The following is a 15,185-nucleotide window of genomic DNA, read 5'->3' on the forward strand; positions in this document are numbered from 1 at the left end:
GCAGTTTGCAGAGACTTTTGCAACAAAAGGAAAAATTATGAAATACTGTATACAATTAAATATATATCCAATATATTTAATAAATTAATAAATACATTGAAATTGGTCTGATTTTGTTTTTCTTGGTCCCGTCTACTTCTTTATACTGCCCTGACTTACTTTCTGGAGTATTCTGTACAGTCCTAGCATGCCATTCAAAAGTTGACTTCACTTCTTGCCTAAGAACAAAATCAAATTGAACCTTTATTGAGGTTCAATAAGTTTCTTACATTACACTAAGCTCTTTTACAGTATCCAAAGGCCCCCTCCCCTCTAGAGGCAGCAAGGTTGTAATTTGTGGTTGTTTGTCTGAATGGGTTTTGGTTAATTTTAAGGGGCATACTAGAAATTGGGCCAGTTTTCTCATCTTGATAGAGTTAAATAGCAACATTTTTCCAAAGTTCCAGGATCCATTTTGTCTTTTTAATTCCCCTTTAAGGAACGTCCTCGCCTCTCCTCCACTCGCCTCCCCTCTCACAAATATATCACCTTGCCCATTCCAATGAAATTATGATTCCATAGACCCTGGAAAGCCAAAAAATTAAAGTGCAGCATCAAATGGCTGCTTAGTCCTGACTAGACCAAATTCCAAAAGAGAATATTTGTAGGTCAAATGTGTTGTAGATATTTGTAGATACCAATATACCAGAGATGAAATCTACTTACCTTCCTTACCGGTTTGGAAGTGTATATGCCACATGCGCGCGAGCAAACAAAACCTTCTGCGCATGCGCAGAAGATAAAAAACACATTATTTCCTGGTTAAAACCAGGAAGTTATGACACCCGGGTGGGTGGGCGGAGCTTTGCTCCGCCATCGCTACCAGATCGCACGATCCGGTCCGATCTGGGAGCATTACACTCCTGCAATACACCTTATACCCTACTTGCTACCCCTTTGGGAGTCCAAGTAAAATTTGTAATACCCTACCATTAAACTGGGAGAGATGCAGTAGCTCAGTGGCTAAGACGCTGAGCTTGTTGATCGAAAGGTCGGCAGTTCAGCAGTTTGAATCCCTAGTGCTGCATAACAGGGTGAGTTCCCGTTATTTGTCCCAGCTTCCGCCAACCTAGCAGTTTGAAAGCACATAAAAAATGCAAGTAGAAAAATAGGGACCATCTTTGGTGGGAAGGTAACAGCGTTCCGTGTGCCTTTGGCATTTAGTCATGCCGGCCACATGACCATGGAGACGTCTTCGGAGCGCACTGGCTCTTCGGCTTTGAAACGGAGATGAGCACCGCCCCCTAGAGTCGGGAATGACTAGCACATATGTGCGAGGGGAACCTTTACCATTAAACTAATATACCAGACAGAGATATATGGAACAACAAAGAAGCAGAGCACCAGCTTGAAGTAAAACCACAAAGAGTCCCCTTATATGAATCATGGAGCAACTTCACTATTTACCTTTGACTGACCAAAATCGTTTCTGAGCACAATCCATTTTATTTCGGGGTTGGGGAACTGCCAGCCCAGCTGATCAGCTCTAGAGCAATGCTTTACAAGGGAGAACACACTGTCTGCTGCTGTGCAAAGCTAACTGTCAAGGTGCAATATATCTATTTTACACACCTCATACTTATTTAATCAAAGTTAATATATCACACCTTAACCAGTTAAATTTAATTCTGAAATTTCCAAAGCAGCTTCTCCACATTAGAAATTTAAGAGACAGATGGGTATTCAAGCGGTTCATTACTATTTCTAGGAATCAAGGACCATGAATGGAGAGAACCCAATTATTATAGACAACTGAGAAATATTTGGGAATAGCTAACTTTGGCAAATTTCAGGTAATAAAATAAGTGAGGCCAAGCAGTGGCTATTTGGACAAGTATCAAAATAGATTATAATAGAACCACACAACACTATGCCATCCCATTTGAAAACTGCATATTCCCTGGGAGGGGGGAATGCTAGTATACTTTCTAATACTTAGACAAAAAAAATACAGCTCTAGGAAGGTAAGTTGACTATTATACTCTTACAAGTACTTGAAATTCACACCAACAGGACAAATAACCCCAATCATCTTCATTTCTGTCCAATCAAGAACACTGACAAGCAATGATAATAATGACTGCTCCTTTCTAAGCTACTGTTGCTTTTGCAACAATAACATTCCCTTCATCCCCCTTCTACAACGAAAGAGAAAAACATTTTTTAAAAGCCAAGGATCTTAAAACCTTGCCCTTTACACAGCTTATTGGGAAGGAAAGGGGAAAAACTGACCAATCCCGAGTCTCTTTCAGCCACACCCAACTTGTTTGGCCTTCTATAGTGAAGATTTTTTTTTTATTTTGTCACTCAGTATATATAAGCATAAGCATGTAATAACTATACAATATATAAGCATATATATATGACTATGTAATAACTATATTAATTGGATATAACGAAAGGAAACAATAGGACAGGAACGGAAGGCACGCTTATGCTCTTATGCACGCCCCTTACAGACCTCTTAGAAATGGGGTGAGGTCAATAGTAGATAGTTTTTGTTCGAAGCTTTGGGGATTTTGGGAAGAGACCACAGAGTCAGGTAGTTTATTCCAAGCATTAACAACTCTGTTACTGAAGTCATATTTTCTGCAATCAAGATTGGAGTAGTTAACATTAAGCTTAAATCTATTGTGTGGTCGTGTATTGTTGCAATTGAAGCTGAAGTAGTCTTTGACAGGAAGGACATTGTAATAGATGATTTTATGAGTTAAACTCAGATCATGTTGAAGGCAGCGCAGTTCTAAATTTTCTAAGCCCAGGATTTCAAGTCTGGTGGCATAAGGTATTTTGTTGTATTCAGAAGAGTGGAGAACTCTTCTTGTAAAATATTTCTGGACACGTTCAATTGTATTGATGTCAGAAATGTGGTATGGGTTCCAGACAGGCGGGCTGTATTCAAGAATTGGTCTAGCAAATGTTTTATATGCTCTGGTTAGTTGTGTAGTGTTTTTGGAGAAGAAGCTACGCAAGATTAGGTTTACAACTCTTAAAGCCTTTTTTGCGATATAGTTGCAGTGGCACTTAGATCATTTGATATGAAAATTCCAAGGTCCTTAACAGGGTTGGGATCATCTGTAAGGCAATGTCCATCAAGCTTGTACTTAGTGTTTAGGTTCTTTTTTCCAATATGTAAGACTGAGCATTTGCTGGTTGAGATTTGGAGTTGCCAAGTTTTAGACCATTTAGATACATAGTCAAGGACTTTTTGAAGGTTAGTTATATTGTTGGTGGTGTTAAATAGTTTGACATCGTCAGTGAAGGGAACACAATCACTTGTAATATGGTCACAGAGATCATTAATGTATGATATGAAGAGTGTTGGTCCAAGAACGCTGCCTTGGGGAACGCCACTTTTGACAGGAACAGGATTTGATAGAGCATTGCCAATTTTGACCACTTGTTGTCTGTTTGACAGGAAAGCTGTTATCCAACTGTGGAGGGGTCCTGAAATGCCATAGGATTTTAGTTTTAGGAGAAGTTTATCATGTACTACTGAGTCAAAAGCTTTACAGAAGTCTATGGAGATCGCATCTATTGCTTTGCCCTGATCAAGATTTGTAGTCCATATGTTTTTGCAGTGAAGAAATTGTAAGTTACATGATAATTTTTTTCTGAAACCAAATTGTTTATTAGAGAGTAGGTTGTTTGTTTCTAGGTGGAGGGTAATGGATTGGTTGATGATAGATTCCATTACTTTGCAAGTGACGCAGCATAGAGAGATTGGTCCGTAATTTTCAACTAGGCTGGGGTCTCCTTTTTTGTAGACAAGGATGACACTTCAAAAAAGATCCCTGTCTTCAAAAAAGATGTAAAGCTGCCAGGCTGGCATTCCTTTTAGAAAATCAGGAGGGTGGCTGAAGATCAGAAGATGTGGGGTAGGAGCAACAGGGCCCTTTAATGGAGGATGAGGTAAAAGTTATGGCTATGAGGGTCTTTGCTCAATTTCAGCCAGTGTCTTAGTTGCAGTCCAACAAAGCACAACATGCATCAAGGACAATCAATTCATGCCTTTGTCATTGTTTCTTCTACATAAGGCTGTCTTGGAAGAATATCTGGAAACCGTAGCTGATCCAAAATGAAGCATCCTATATCAGGGGTCTCCAGCCTTGGCAACTTTAAAACTTGTGGACTTCAACTCCCAGAGTTCCTCAGCCAGCTTTGTCTAAATTTATCACGCTTGGGAATTCCATGTATTGTGGCCAAAAGAAAGGCTTGAATGCTTTGGGGTTATAGCTATAGCAAGTTGCATTTTTTTTTGTGGGGGGGGGATCATTTTCTGGGCCTAAAGCATTCAAGCTTTTCTTTTGGCCACAATACATGGAATTCCCGAGCAGAAAAAATTTAGTATACCATGTATTGATAACTAACATTTAATGGTCATAGTTTTCAGCAAGTTCATCTTGAGCATATGATTTTACACACACATAGTGGAAGCTCCCCATCAAACTAACAATACTTATTTTAAAATCTAACACCGGTAATGGATATTCAAATATCCATTTGAAATCCTGTAAATATTCATACTTTCTGAACACTAGAATGCCTGCAAGATGAAGATCCTGAAACTATGAAAATCATCTCAGAAAATGTTAAAAAATGACAGGGACAAGGAATTAAATAGCTTTGCTACTGACAAGTCTATTATCATAAAAGAATAAAAAATAATCTATAAATGGTTAATATCTTAGTTCTGAATTTAAGAACCAGATGGTTCAATATTAGCACACTAAGGTTGCAGCAAACACAGCTAGAACATCTGAGTCATCATTGATTCAGAAGGCAGTAAACCACTCCATGTAGTCTCTCTGTTTTCCGGTGATGATTTGCTTTTTTTGAGAATTCTTCAGTCCCAATACTCAACTTACACCACCTTTCTCTTAGGAGATAAGCTATAAGTTATTGGGTGGTGTTTTTTAAATCAAAGTTGTCCTCAATTTATGAACAGTGTTAATGTTAATATGGAAAGATTTTGATTTTGAATATTGAAATGTATTCAAAACGTATATCAAACTAGCAAGTAGAAAGATAAAATATTATATCACTATAAAAACATAGTTAATTTAATGATCAAAGAGGAAAAAGAAATCAGAATCTCTGCATTTAAGATTAATAGTATCTGTGTGGCTAGAAATGCCCCAGACACTGAGATTATGGGTGAATCTTAATATGCTACTATATGTTCAGGAACAAAGAACAAAATTAAAAGAGGACACTGCTTAATAAACTATTCAAACACTTCAAATCCACTCAAGCATTCATGATTTCATTCAAAACAGATAACACAAATAAACACCAAGAATGAAGTATACTTTGATTTTTATGACTGTCTCTAAATTAGAGTTATTTTCCCTCCAACAACTTCACAACCCTACAGATTTTCAGGCCAAATATTTCAGCGCTACCTGAAGATCATCTTTGTTCAAAACACCTATGCCATCCATAAGCAACAGTCCTCCAAAAATGCCTTAGCTACCTTGATAACCATGTTGCAAGAATGCTACAAAACTCTATGAAATAGAAAGGGCTAAATTAATATTTTACATGTGAGTTTATATTTTTGAAAGATGACTCTCATAAAGTAGCTACAATCCACCAATAAATATGTTAGTTTTAAGAGGTCAGAAGTAATTTTTGATGGTAAAACCAGAATCAAGAGACAGATGTCCAATTTAAAGTTGCAAGAAAAAAAATAGCCAAAAATGCAGAAAAAGCATTTATTCAACATGAACATTTTATGAAAATATGCATCTACCTCCATTCAACATGTTTTAAATGTATGAATTATAAGAACATATAGATACCATATATTATGTATCAAGGTTCAATATTGTGTTTATTTGCTGCAGACTAAGATACTGGCCACAGAAGCATCACTCCTCTTGTTTATAAAAGAGAAATATTATTTTAAAATACTACAATATCTAGGTTACAGTATCAAAATATCATTTTCCAGACAAATTAGTTAACAATAAAATTAAGCAACAAAGATCAAATGAAGTAATGATGTTTAATGCAATAAAAGCTCTGTTAAATACAATTTCTTTTGCCCTTCAGTGCCTCACTGCCTTATAATTTCTTTTGCTGTTTGTTCATCTCTCTCTGATATTGAAAGGCAATTGAATTTATATATATTTTTCAATCTAAGAAGTTCCAATTCATGAGGAAACCTTTGGCTCCTCTATACCCATGAAGAATCCAACTTTCTTAGGACACCATGATCCTAATTAGGGACTAACAAAACACAAATGATGGCATGGAAAGAACACCGAGTAAATTCCATCTGAAATTAAAATTGCAGATGGAAAAGAATCAAATCTATAAAAATACAGGGTTACCCATATTTATTCCCAAAATCTATAATTAGAAATTGGGGAGTGGGTGAAAGAAGACTTGTAGAGGAAAAGGGGACAAGATCAGGAAGAACTTAAGGTATTCAATTCTTAAAATAAAAATCTTTTCCTTTCCTAAAACCTGGAGTGTTTAAAGAACATGATAATCCCAGACCAGTCATTTCCCAGAAATGTTAACCTTCCAAGTGAAAGTGACGCAAGATCCCAACACATGTTCCTTCCATCTGGCTTTGGCATCCCACTCAAACATTTCCAATTCCCAAAACCCTCTGAAGCTAACTACAGGCAAAAAAGTGGTCCCTGAATCTAACGTAATCTTGACTAATTTATGTTATAAATGCAAGCCTTTACAAAACTTAATTACAGCACTTTAATACGTAAAAATTTAACCCCAGATTTAAGATTAGAATGAAAATTCTAGGGACTGTTTGTGATTCCTGATGATTATGATTGCTGGATGACTGCACCAATCTATTTGTCATCATTTTTGTCATGCGGATAAAAGTAGGAAAAGAACTGATGTAGGATCTAAATACAATAAATTAGTAAATAAATATAGTAAATTAGCATATAAATCTACACAAAGCTTGTCCAATATGCGACTGGTGGGTTGAGTACAGCCCTGGACAGCTAATAATGTGGCCCCACAAGATTGCAAACTTGAAACATTATTATGTGATTTATATACACTATATTATATATTTCATATGCGGCCCAAGACAATTCCCTTTCACTCAATGCAAGCCCAAAAGTTGGACATCCAAGAGTTATACTGCTGACATTTTATTTTAAAGTGAGAGCGTGACAATTAGGAGGATTAAAAGGGCAGATCCAAGTTTTATTTTATCCACACCAATTATTTTCCCAACTAATTTTTTTCCCCAGTTGCTTTAATTGCTGTGGGGAAAACATACCTTGCTTGTCAGGTATGCTACCTATGATTGAGGAAATAACACACAATCATCAAAACTAGAAGCCAATCCCCTTTTAAAACAAGTTAAATTAGTAATCATCACATCAGATGGCAGCTCATTCCGTAGTGCAACTGAATCAATAAAATATCTTAACCTATCACTCTAAGTCAGAGGTCTTCAAACATGGCAGCTTAGCTGGCTGGAAAATTCTGGGAGTTGAAGTCTACAAGTCTTAATGCTGCCAAGTTTGGGGACCCCTGCTCTAAGTCTGTGTTTCTCAATCTTGGCAATTTTTAAGATGTGTGGATTTCAACTCCCAGAATTCAGCATGCTAGCTGGAGAATGCTGGGAGCTGAAGCCCTCACATCTTAAAGTTGTAATGGTTGAGAAACATTGCCCTTAAGTTAAAAAGACACAACTGTATATTCTCTCTTATGAAAGTGAGAGAATAATCTTCCTGATTGCACTTCCTTCTATATTTCTATATTTTCCAGATCAACATTTTTATGGAGAAAACTATATATGGTATTCCAAGTGTGATCTTAATATATATTTTAAAAATACTAGAGAAATCTACATGTAAGAGTATGCACTGTGTTTGTGGCTTGCATAGGAAGTCAGTCATATTGGCTGGAATGTGAACCCTAATACTTCAGTATGCAAGGTTACTCTGAAAACAAACAAGCAACCACATTAGTAAAAACCTTAATACTGATCACAACTTTAAAAAAAGCTTCTACCAGTTGAATTTTAAAACAACAGGGGAAAAAAGGTATTGAGGCATGAATTATTATTCCAATCTAACAATCAGTAGTAACTGAAAGAAAACAAATCCTGTTATTTTTATGCATCTAAGTTAAACAAAGTGAGATAATATACTAGTGTTTACTTTAATATACCCAACAGAGTTGCCATACTAGATCTCAATGAAATGACACAGTACTTTACAGATTAGATTGTGTTCTCAGTTTTTGATCAAGACCTAGAATTGTAAGTGACACAACTTACATGGTTCACTACAAAATGGCCCCCAGGTAACATGATAGACTTTCCAGTTTAACCATTGCTGTATGCTCTGGGGCTGCCTCTGAAGACTATTCAGAAAGTTCAGCTGATGTAAAATGCAGCAGTGTGAACAGTTACATGAGTTTCTGGGTAAGTTACCCCTTTCCAGTGGTGGGATTCAAATAATTTAACAACTGGTTCTCTGCTCTAATGACTGGGTGGGTGGGCATGGCCATGGTGGGCATGGCCAGGGGATATGACAAGCAGCACTTGGCCTCCTGAAGCCTCCTAGGAGCAAAAATGGGCTGGGGGGGGCGTGCCATACTCCCTCACACCCCATTTTGGGCCTAGTAGGGCTCCCTGCACTTATCTGGTAGCCAAAATGGGATGTTTGGGGACAGGGCGGGGAGGGGCGAGCCAGCAATTTAACTACTGGTTCACCCGAACTGGCCCAAACCAGCTGACTCCCACCACTGCCCCTTTCCCATGCAAGCTGCACTTTACCAGTTTGTTTCCTGGTCCTATTTAAGATTGTGGATCTTTAAAGCAATACATGGCATGGGATCAGGTTAATTGAGAGACTATTTCTTCCTGATTTCATCTGCCTGTCTCACAAGATCCAACAGAATGGGCATGTGAAGGGTTCAACTGTATTATGAGCCACACTTGATGAGTCCTGGGAGACGGGCCTTTTCTGCTGTGGCCCCTGTGTTATAGAATCTCCACACCAGAGAAGAGTTTGGTCTCATCACTCCTGAGATTTTGAAGATCCCTCAAGGCCCAGATATGCCCTCAGGCAAGGGACAGATAAACTCATGAGATGGTCCCATTATTAACATCCTTCCATTCATTTTTTCTTTAATCTGTCTTGCTTTTATATTTTTAAAGTTTTTAAAGTTTTAAACCATTTAAACCAGGTAACAATTGTTTTATATTTATTATTTTATTGGATTGTTGTACGCAAACCAGAGTCACCCTCTGTGAGATGGTTAGCCATATAAATTTGAAAAGAATAAATAAATGATGACTAAGCACCCGCTCCCGGAATGAGGTAAATCTATTAATCTATGACATATACTTGTATCAAGTTAATGTAACTATCTAAGTTCCAAATAACTTAAGTCCAAATTATTTGAAAGTCAACATTTTCTTAGGCAATCTATCTGTTCCTACAGTCTGCTACGGGGTCTTTCCTGAAAAGTGCACATTGTAATCCTTCCCACTGCTAGGCCTCAACTCTGTAGAGCTCTTTTCCTATCTGCTTTTTCTTTTTTCTATATAATGCCCAGGACAACCTTTGAGCTTCTTAAAGTATCCTATATATTTGTTACTGTGTCGAAGTTTAGTTCCACTTCATTTTTCTACCAGGGTATAAGGACACAATATTGAAAAGTATCAACATGCTTCAAGCACTCAAACAATTCTAACTGCTGTTTGTTCATGAAATATGTCCATCTATAGCCTTTCAAGCTATCCAGGCTTGTAGTATTTTAATCCCAAAAACTGAAATAAATCCCCAAAATCTGAAATTGAAAAAATTACAAGTTTCTGGTCTTTGTGTTAAAAAAGGAGAGAAGTACAGGGGAAGTAGCATGGTATTTTGGAGGAGAAAGATTCACACTTTCTGTAAAAAAAAAACCACTAAAATAATTTGTAAAGTATGTTTCAAATAAACTACGGTTAATAACAGCCATACTTTGTAAAACAAAATAAATATCTTCAAAAATTTGATGCAGCCCTACCAATGCAGATTGATATGAAAACAGCTCAAAGGTTTTCCTGTTTCCATTGAACAGCTGCTTTTCAATGGGATTTCCAAATGCATCACTTCATCCTCTGAGTGGTTTACAATGTCAGCATATTGCCCCTAACAATCTGGGTCCTCATTAACTTTGGAAGGATGGAAGGGTGAGTCAATCTTATGCCCGTCAGGATCAAACGCCAGGCTGTGGGCAGAATTAGCCTGCAATACTGCATTCTAACCATTGTACCACCAGGGTTCTTCCTTCCTCCTTGCGGAAGCTGGATGCACTTAAAACTCTGTGATACACTTAATGACCGCATGGTTAGCTCAATGGCTGTGGTAAAAATTGTAATGAAATCAGTCATGTGATGACTCATTTAATCACTTAAGAGACTGAAATTCCAGTCTCAATTGTGGTTGTAAGTTATATATAAACCAAGAGAATCTTGTGACAAGATAAACAGATCTATTACGGCATATATTTCATAGATTGTAGTCCATTTCCTGAGACAAACAATATTTATTCTACATTATTTGCATGCACTATGTATAGAATATAAATTAAAAACTGCTATATACTTTATGTTTTGCATTTCATAACCATTTCATTTCATGCTTAACTATTTTTTTCACTTGCTCATTTCTACACCACTCTTAACTGCCAACTGTCATTTCACTCATTTGATCTTGTGAATTCCACACCACTTAAATGTATTTAGCCATTATGGATTTTTCATTGGTTTCACTGTTACATTTTAATACAATTCCCTCTATAGAAATTATCCTCTTAGGCAAACTAAATTGCTTGCAAAGCTTTCCAGTAATTTGCTAGGCAAAATTATGAATATCAGTTAAATTCTGATTTGAATCATCAAGTCAATTCGATTTAAGCACTTAAGTGGAAATATTAACTCAAAGTGTTTCAATTCAGATTTCCAAATCAACAGCTGTTTCTGCATATGTAGAAATGTCCAAATGAACTTAGAGGCATTAAGTAAAATTTTCTAGTTCAAGTAGGAAACGCAATTTAATTCAACAATTCATTCACGTATATTTCAAATCAAATCGGTAAATTGAATATTTACATAATCCTAAAAAATAGGATTGTAGAAAAGCTGCCAGATGTAGGGGATAAAAGATGGAGGCAGTAAGACCGGGCAGCAACCAAACAACTTGAAAATCAGGAGGCAGGAAGAGAAGCGTAAAATGACACCCTCAATCCTTTTGACTACTCCAATTGTTTTCCATGTACAGATCAGCTAAAATCTTTACAACAACCTTGTGCGACCAGTCCATATTATTTTCCCCATATAACATATATCCAGGCATTAAAAACAATGAGAATAAAGATGAGGAGACCAGGGGTAAAATAAGAAATGTAAGTGTCTTTATGTGAACGAATCAAGAGTGAAAAAACAGAAACAGAATAGTAACGTTGGGACTGAAGAACATTCCTAAGGGCCATTCAAGTATAAAAACTTATCCACAGTTAGCGTGCAAAGGTCTCTTATTCCTTGCCAATTTTTTTTTTAGTAAAGAGGTTGAAGAACCTGTGGCTTTCAGAGACAGCTAAACAACAGTACAACTTTTGAGCAGCCCCAGCCAGCAGGCCAATTCCTGTGATGTAGGATATAGGGGACAGGTTGTACTGATGTCAAAACCACTTCTAGGGACTTAAGATGAAAAGGAAATGCCTTTTAGCACAGGGGTCTCCAACCTTGGCAACTTTAAGACTTGTGGACTTCAACTCCCAAAATACTTCAGCCAGCAAAGCTGGCTGAGAAATTCTGGGAGTTGAAATCCACAAATCTTAAAGTTATCAAGGTTGGAGACCCCTGTTTTAGCAGATTAGAAGTTGTGGGGTGGTTTTGATGGTGGCGGCGGCGGCAGGGAATAAAGAAAGAAAAGAAAGTTATGAAAAGTCAAGGGAGAAGGAATGTAGCCGAAGCCGGAAAAGGTGGGATGGCTTGGAAGGGAGAGGTCATAGAGAGAAAAAGTCATCAAACTACCAGAGAGAAACAAGAGTTGAGAAAAACACAAGAGCAGCACTGGAAGGAACTGCAAGTCAGCTGAACAGTGGGAAGGCGGCAGGGAGGAAGAGGAAAACCAGAGAGGAATTGCGATCTCTTGTGTGGCTGAGAAAGAAGCCCTCTGGTGCTGGGGAGGACAGTGTGGCTGGAAGACAAAGGGAGATGGATGCGATGGGGGAGTCAGCCTAGAATAAAGGGGTGGGGAGAAAAGATAGGAAACCCACGGGATGGGGTGGGGTGGGGTGGGTGGGGGAGAAAAGAGAACTGGGTCAAAGAGAAAGAGCGCAACTCATTGGAGTGGGAAAGAGCTTCAAAGCCCGGGTGGGCTCTGGGGGGAAACCGCAGTCGGACCAGAGACGGGGCGCTTCCCAGGAGACCGTAGGTTGGAGCGGAGCGGGAAAGGGTGTTGGGGAACAAGGGCGCGGGGGTGAGTGAGTGGGTGGGTGGAAGAGAGACAGAGACGGAGACGGAAAGCAAGGAGGGGGCATGGAAGGAATGACAGGGTGCCGGGTGGGAATCACGCTGCGGGACCCACCAGGAACAGGTCCAGGTACGAGACCCGGAACTGGGACGCCTCCAGCCCACTAAGCTCGCAGTTTCCCAGGACTCACCTCCTCCAGCGACACTTCCTAGGCAGCTCCCGATCGAAGAATCGGAGACACGTCCGGCCACCCAGCTGCCCAGGCCCGGACTGTAGCTCACTCCTTCGTGGAGGCGGCCGGGAGCTGGGGGGGGGGGAGAGAAGGTGGGGGCTGCCGAACCGACGCCACAGCACCGACGTAAGCCGAGGGGGTGGACTCACTCACTAGGCTCGCCGTGCCGGGAGGGGGAAAGAAAAAGGGGAAAAAAAAAAAACCAGCGCGGGCGAGCGCAGCAAACAAGGAAATCGGCACCGGCTTGCAACACAGAATGACGAAGTGACGGGGGAGTCGAAGCCAAAGTGGGAGTGACGTAATCAGACCCTTACGCATGCGCCCGAGTATCGGTACAGACTTGGGGGGTTGTTTCATTCGACTGAGGCTGACGGGGGATTTTTTTTTTTTTATGTTCCCTTTTGAGAAGTTTTTTGTTTGTTTGTTTCTCTTTCTTTTCTCGGGCAGATTTTTCTTCTATTGGCTCACCCGGTTTCCCTCATCAGGTTTTTTTCGCGTTTATTCCCGCCACCTCTTTTTTTCATTTCTCAATTCCTTATAATAAACAGAGCACAAATATTAAACGGAGGGGTCCTTCTAAAACAGGCGTCTCCAACCTTGGCAACTTTAAGCCTGGCGGACTTCAGCTCCCAGAATTCTCAAGTCAACAAAGCTGGCAAACAGAATTCTGGGAGTTGAAGTCCGCCAGGCTTAAAGTTGCCAAGGTTGGAGACCCCTGTTCTAAAGGCATCCCCTCCCCAGGCGTGGTAAGAAGGGGCAGAAATCATAGAAGGAGCCCGGCAAGTATTGTACAACCTCCGTGGAGAAGGGCAGCCGACCTTAACTTGGCCAAATAATTCCAATTCAATTAAACCCTGCAACTCACGGCCCCAAGATTTTCAAAGCAAAACCTTTCGAGCTGCTCTGTTTGCGCCGCTTAGATTAATAGCGATTTACTGGATGAATTTCAACAGCCGAGTTTGTACAACACATCAGCCGTAGCCAGCCAAATTCTGCTTTCGTTCTGTTTGCGCAAACCCTGTTGGGGGATGATGTAACCAGTGAGGCATATCCGTTCAATACTTTATAAAATAGCCATTTCAGATCTGAGGTGCCAAATGTGGACCGCCACAAGATGACAGCAAAGAGACTTTTCTGTAGCTCTTTACCGCCACTCAGTGGTCATCTGCATTCTTGCCACCCCAGACTGATAACATCCAGATAGCTACTAAATTTTCCCCACTTTTTTCTTTCTCGTATGGGATTGCTCATAGGTATTGGTTTTTAAGCACAGACATCCTTAAAGATTCTGAATTAAAACTACAAAATAAGTGATGTAAGGTGAGTGAAGATTTCATACTGGTGGTCCTCAGCGTACGACCACAATTGAGCCCAAAATTTATATTGCTAAGTGAGATATTTGTTATGTGGCTTGCCCCATTTTACGATCTTTCTTGACACAGTGGTTAAGTGAATCACTGCAGTTGTTAAATTGGTTATGGTTGTTAAATATGGTTGTTAAGTGAACCTGGCTTCCCCATTGATTTTGCTTGTCAGGAAGTCATAAAAGGTGATCACATGACCCCAGGACACTGCAAATGTCATAAATATGAGTCAATTGCCAAGCGTCTGAACTTTGATCACGTGACCATGGGGATGCTGCAACGGCCGTAAGTGTGAAAAACAGTCATAATTCACTTCATCAGTCAAATTTTTTAAGTGCTGTAATTTCAAACTGTTACAAAATGAACTGTTGTAAGTTGAGGACTACCTGTAAGTGAAAAACTAAGAGAAGCTTTACGAGTGCTTCACAAGCTTCCGTCCACCAACCCTTCTAGAAGATGTTTGATGTGGACTTCCCAACTAAGTGCACTCATATTGTTTACAATTCCAACTCCAAAAATTCCTACTAGGCAAGAAAAAGCTTTAGTCAATGTATTCAGAGGTTCCTTGTTATAGAAAAAAGTGTTATTGTTCAAAAGATACTGTAACCACGTAAGAATAAAATAGAATAGAATAGAATTTTTATTGGCCAAGTGTGATTGAACACACAAGGAATTTGTCTTGGTGCATATGCTTTCAGTGTACATAAAAGAAAAGATACCTTCATCAAGGTACAACATTTACAACACAAATGATGGTCATACGGTACAATTTAACACTTAATGATACAACACTTAATGATAAGCATAGGGTACAAATAAGCAATCAGGAACAATCAATATCAATATAAATCATAAGGATTACCAGCAACAAAGTTACAGTCATACAATCATAAGTGGAAAGAGATGGGTGATGGGAACAATGAGAAGATTAATAGTAGTGCAGATTTAGTAAATAGTTTGACAGTGTTGAGGGAATTATTTGTTTAGCAGAGTGATCTTAAGATCTTAAGCAGTTCCCTGCTGCATTGGAGCCCTGGCCCTTCAAAATCCATCTTTTCTCACAGTGGCCAGCCAATAGTAGGA

The 15,185-nt window shown here is 39.1% G+C and overlaps 2 protein-coding genes across 4 annotated transcripts in view; one reads left to right on the top strand and one right to left on the bottom strand.

The window, feature by feature from the left end:
- Window positions 1-13,001, bottom strand: part of ZHX3 (zinc fingers and homeoboxes 3) — a 54,442-nt gene extending 41,441 nt beyond the window's left edge. For both annotated transcript variants that reach the window (XM_058175771.1, XM_058175769.1), the window contains exon 1: window positions 12,697-13,001. The gene's annotated coding sequence lies outside the window, so the exon portion shown is untranslated. The remainder of the gene's footprint in view (window positions 1-12,696) is intronic.
- LPIN3 (lipin 3) overlaps window positions 12,346-15,185 on the top strand; it is a 69,625-nt gene continuing 66,785 nt past the window's right edge. Inside the window, exon 1 of one of the 2 annotated variants that reach the window (XM_058175772.1) lies at window positions 12,346-12,463. The gene's annotated coding sequence lies outside the window, so the exon portion shown is untranslated. Of the gene's footprint in view, window positions 12,468-15,185 lie in introns of both variants that reach the window. The other variant, XM_058175775.1, reaches the window with a different exon arrangement.

This window comes from Ahaetulla prasina, chromosome 3 (assembly GCF_028640845.1).
Source record: "Ahaetulla prasina isolate Xishuangbanna chromosome 3, ASM2864084v1, whole genome shotgun sequence".
Taxonomy (NCBI): domain Eukaryota; kingdom Metazoa; phylum Chordata; class Lepidosauria; order Squamata; family Colubridae; genus Ahaetulla; species Ahaetulla prasina.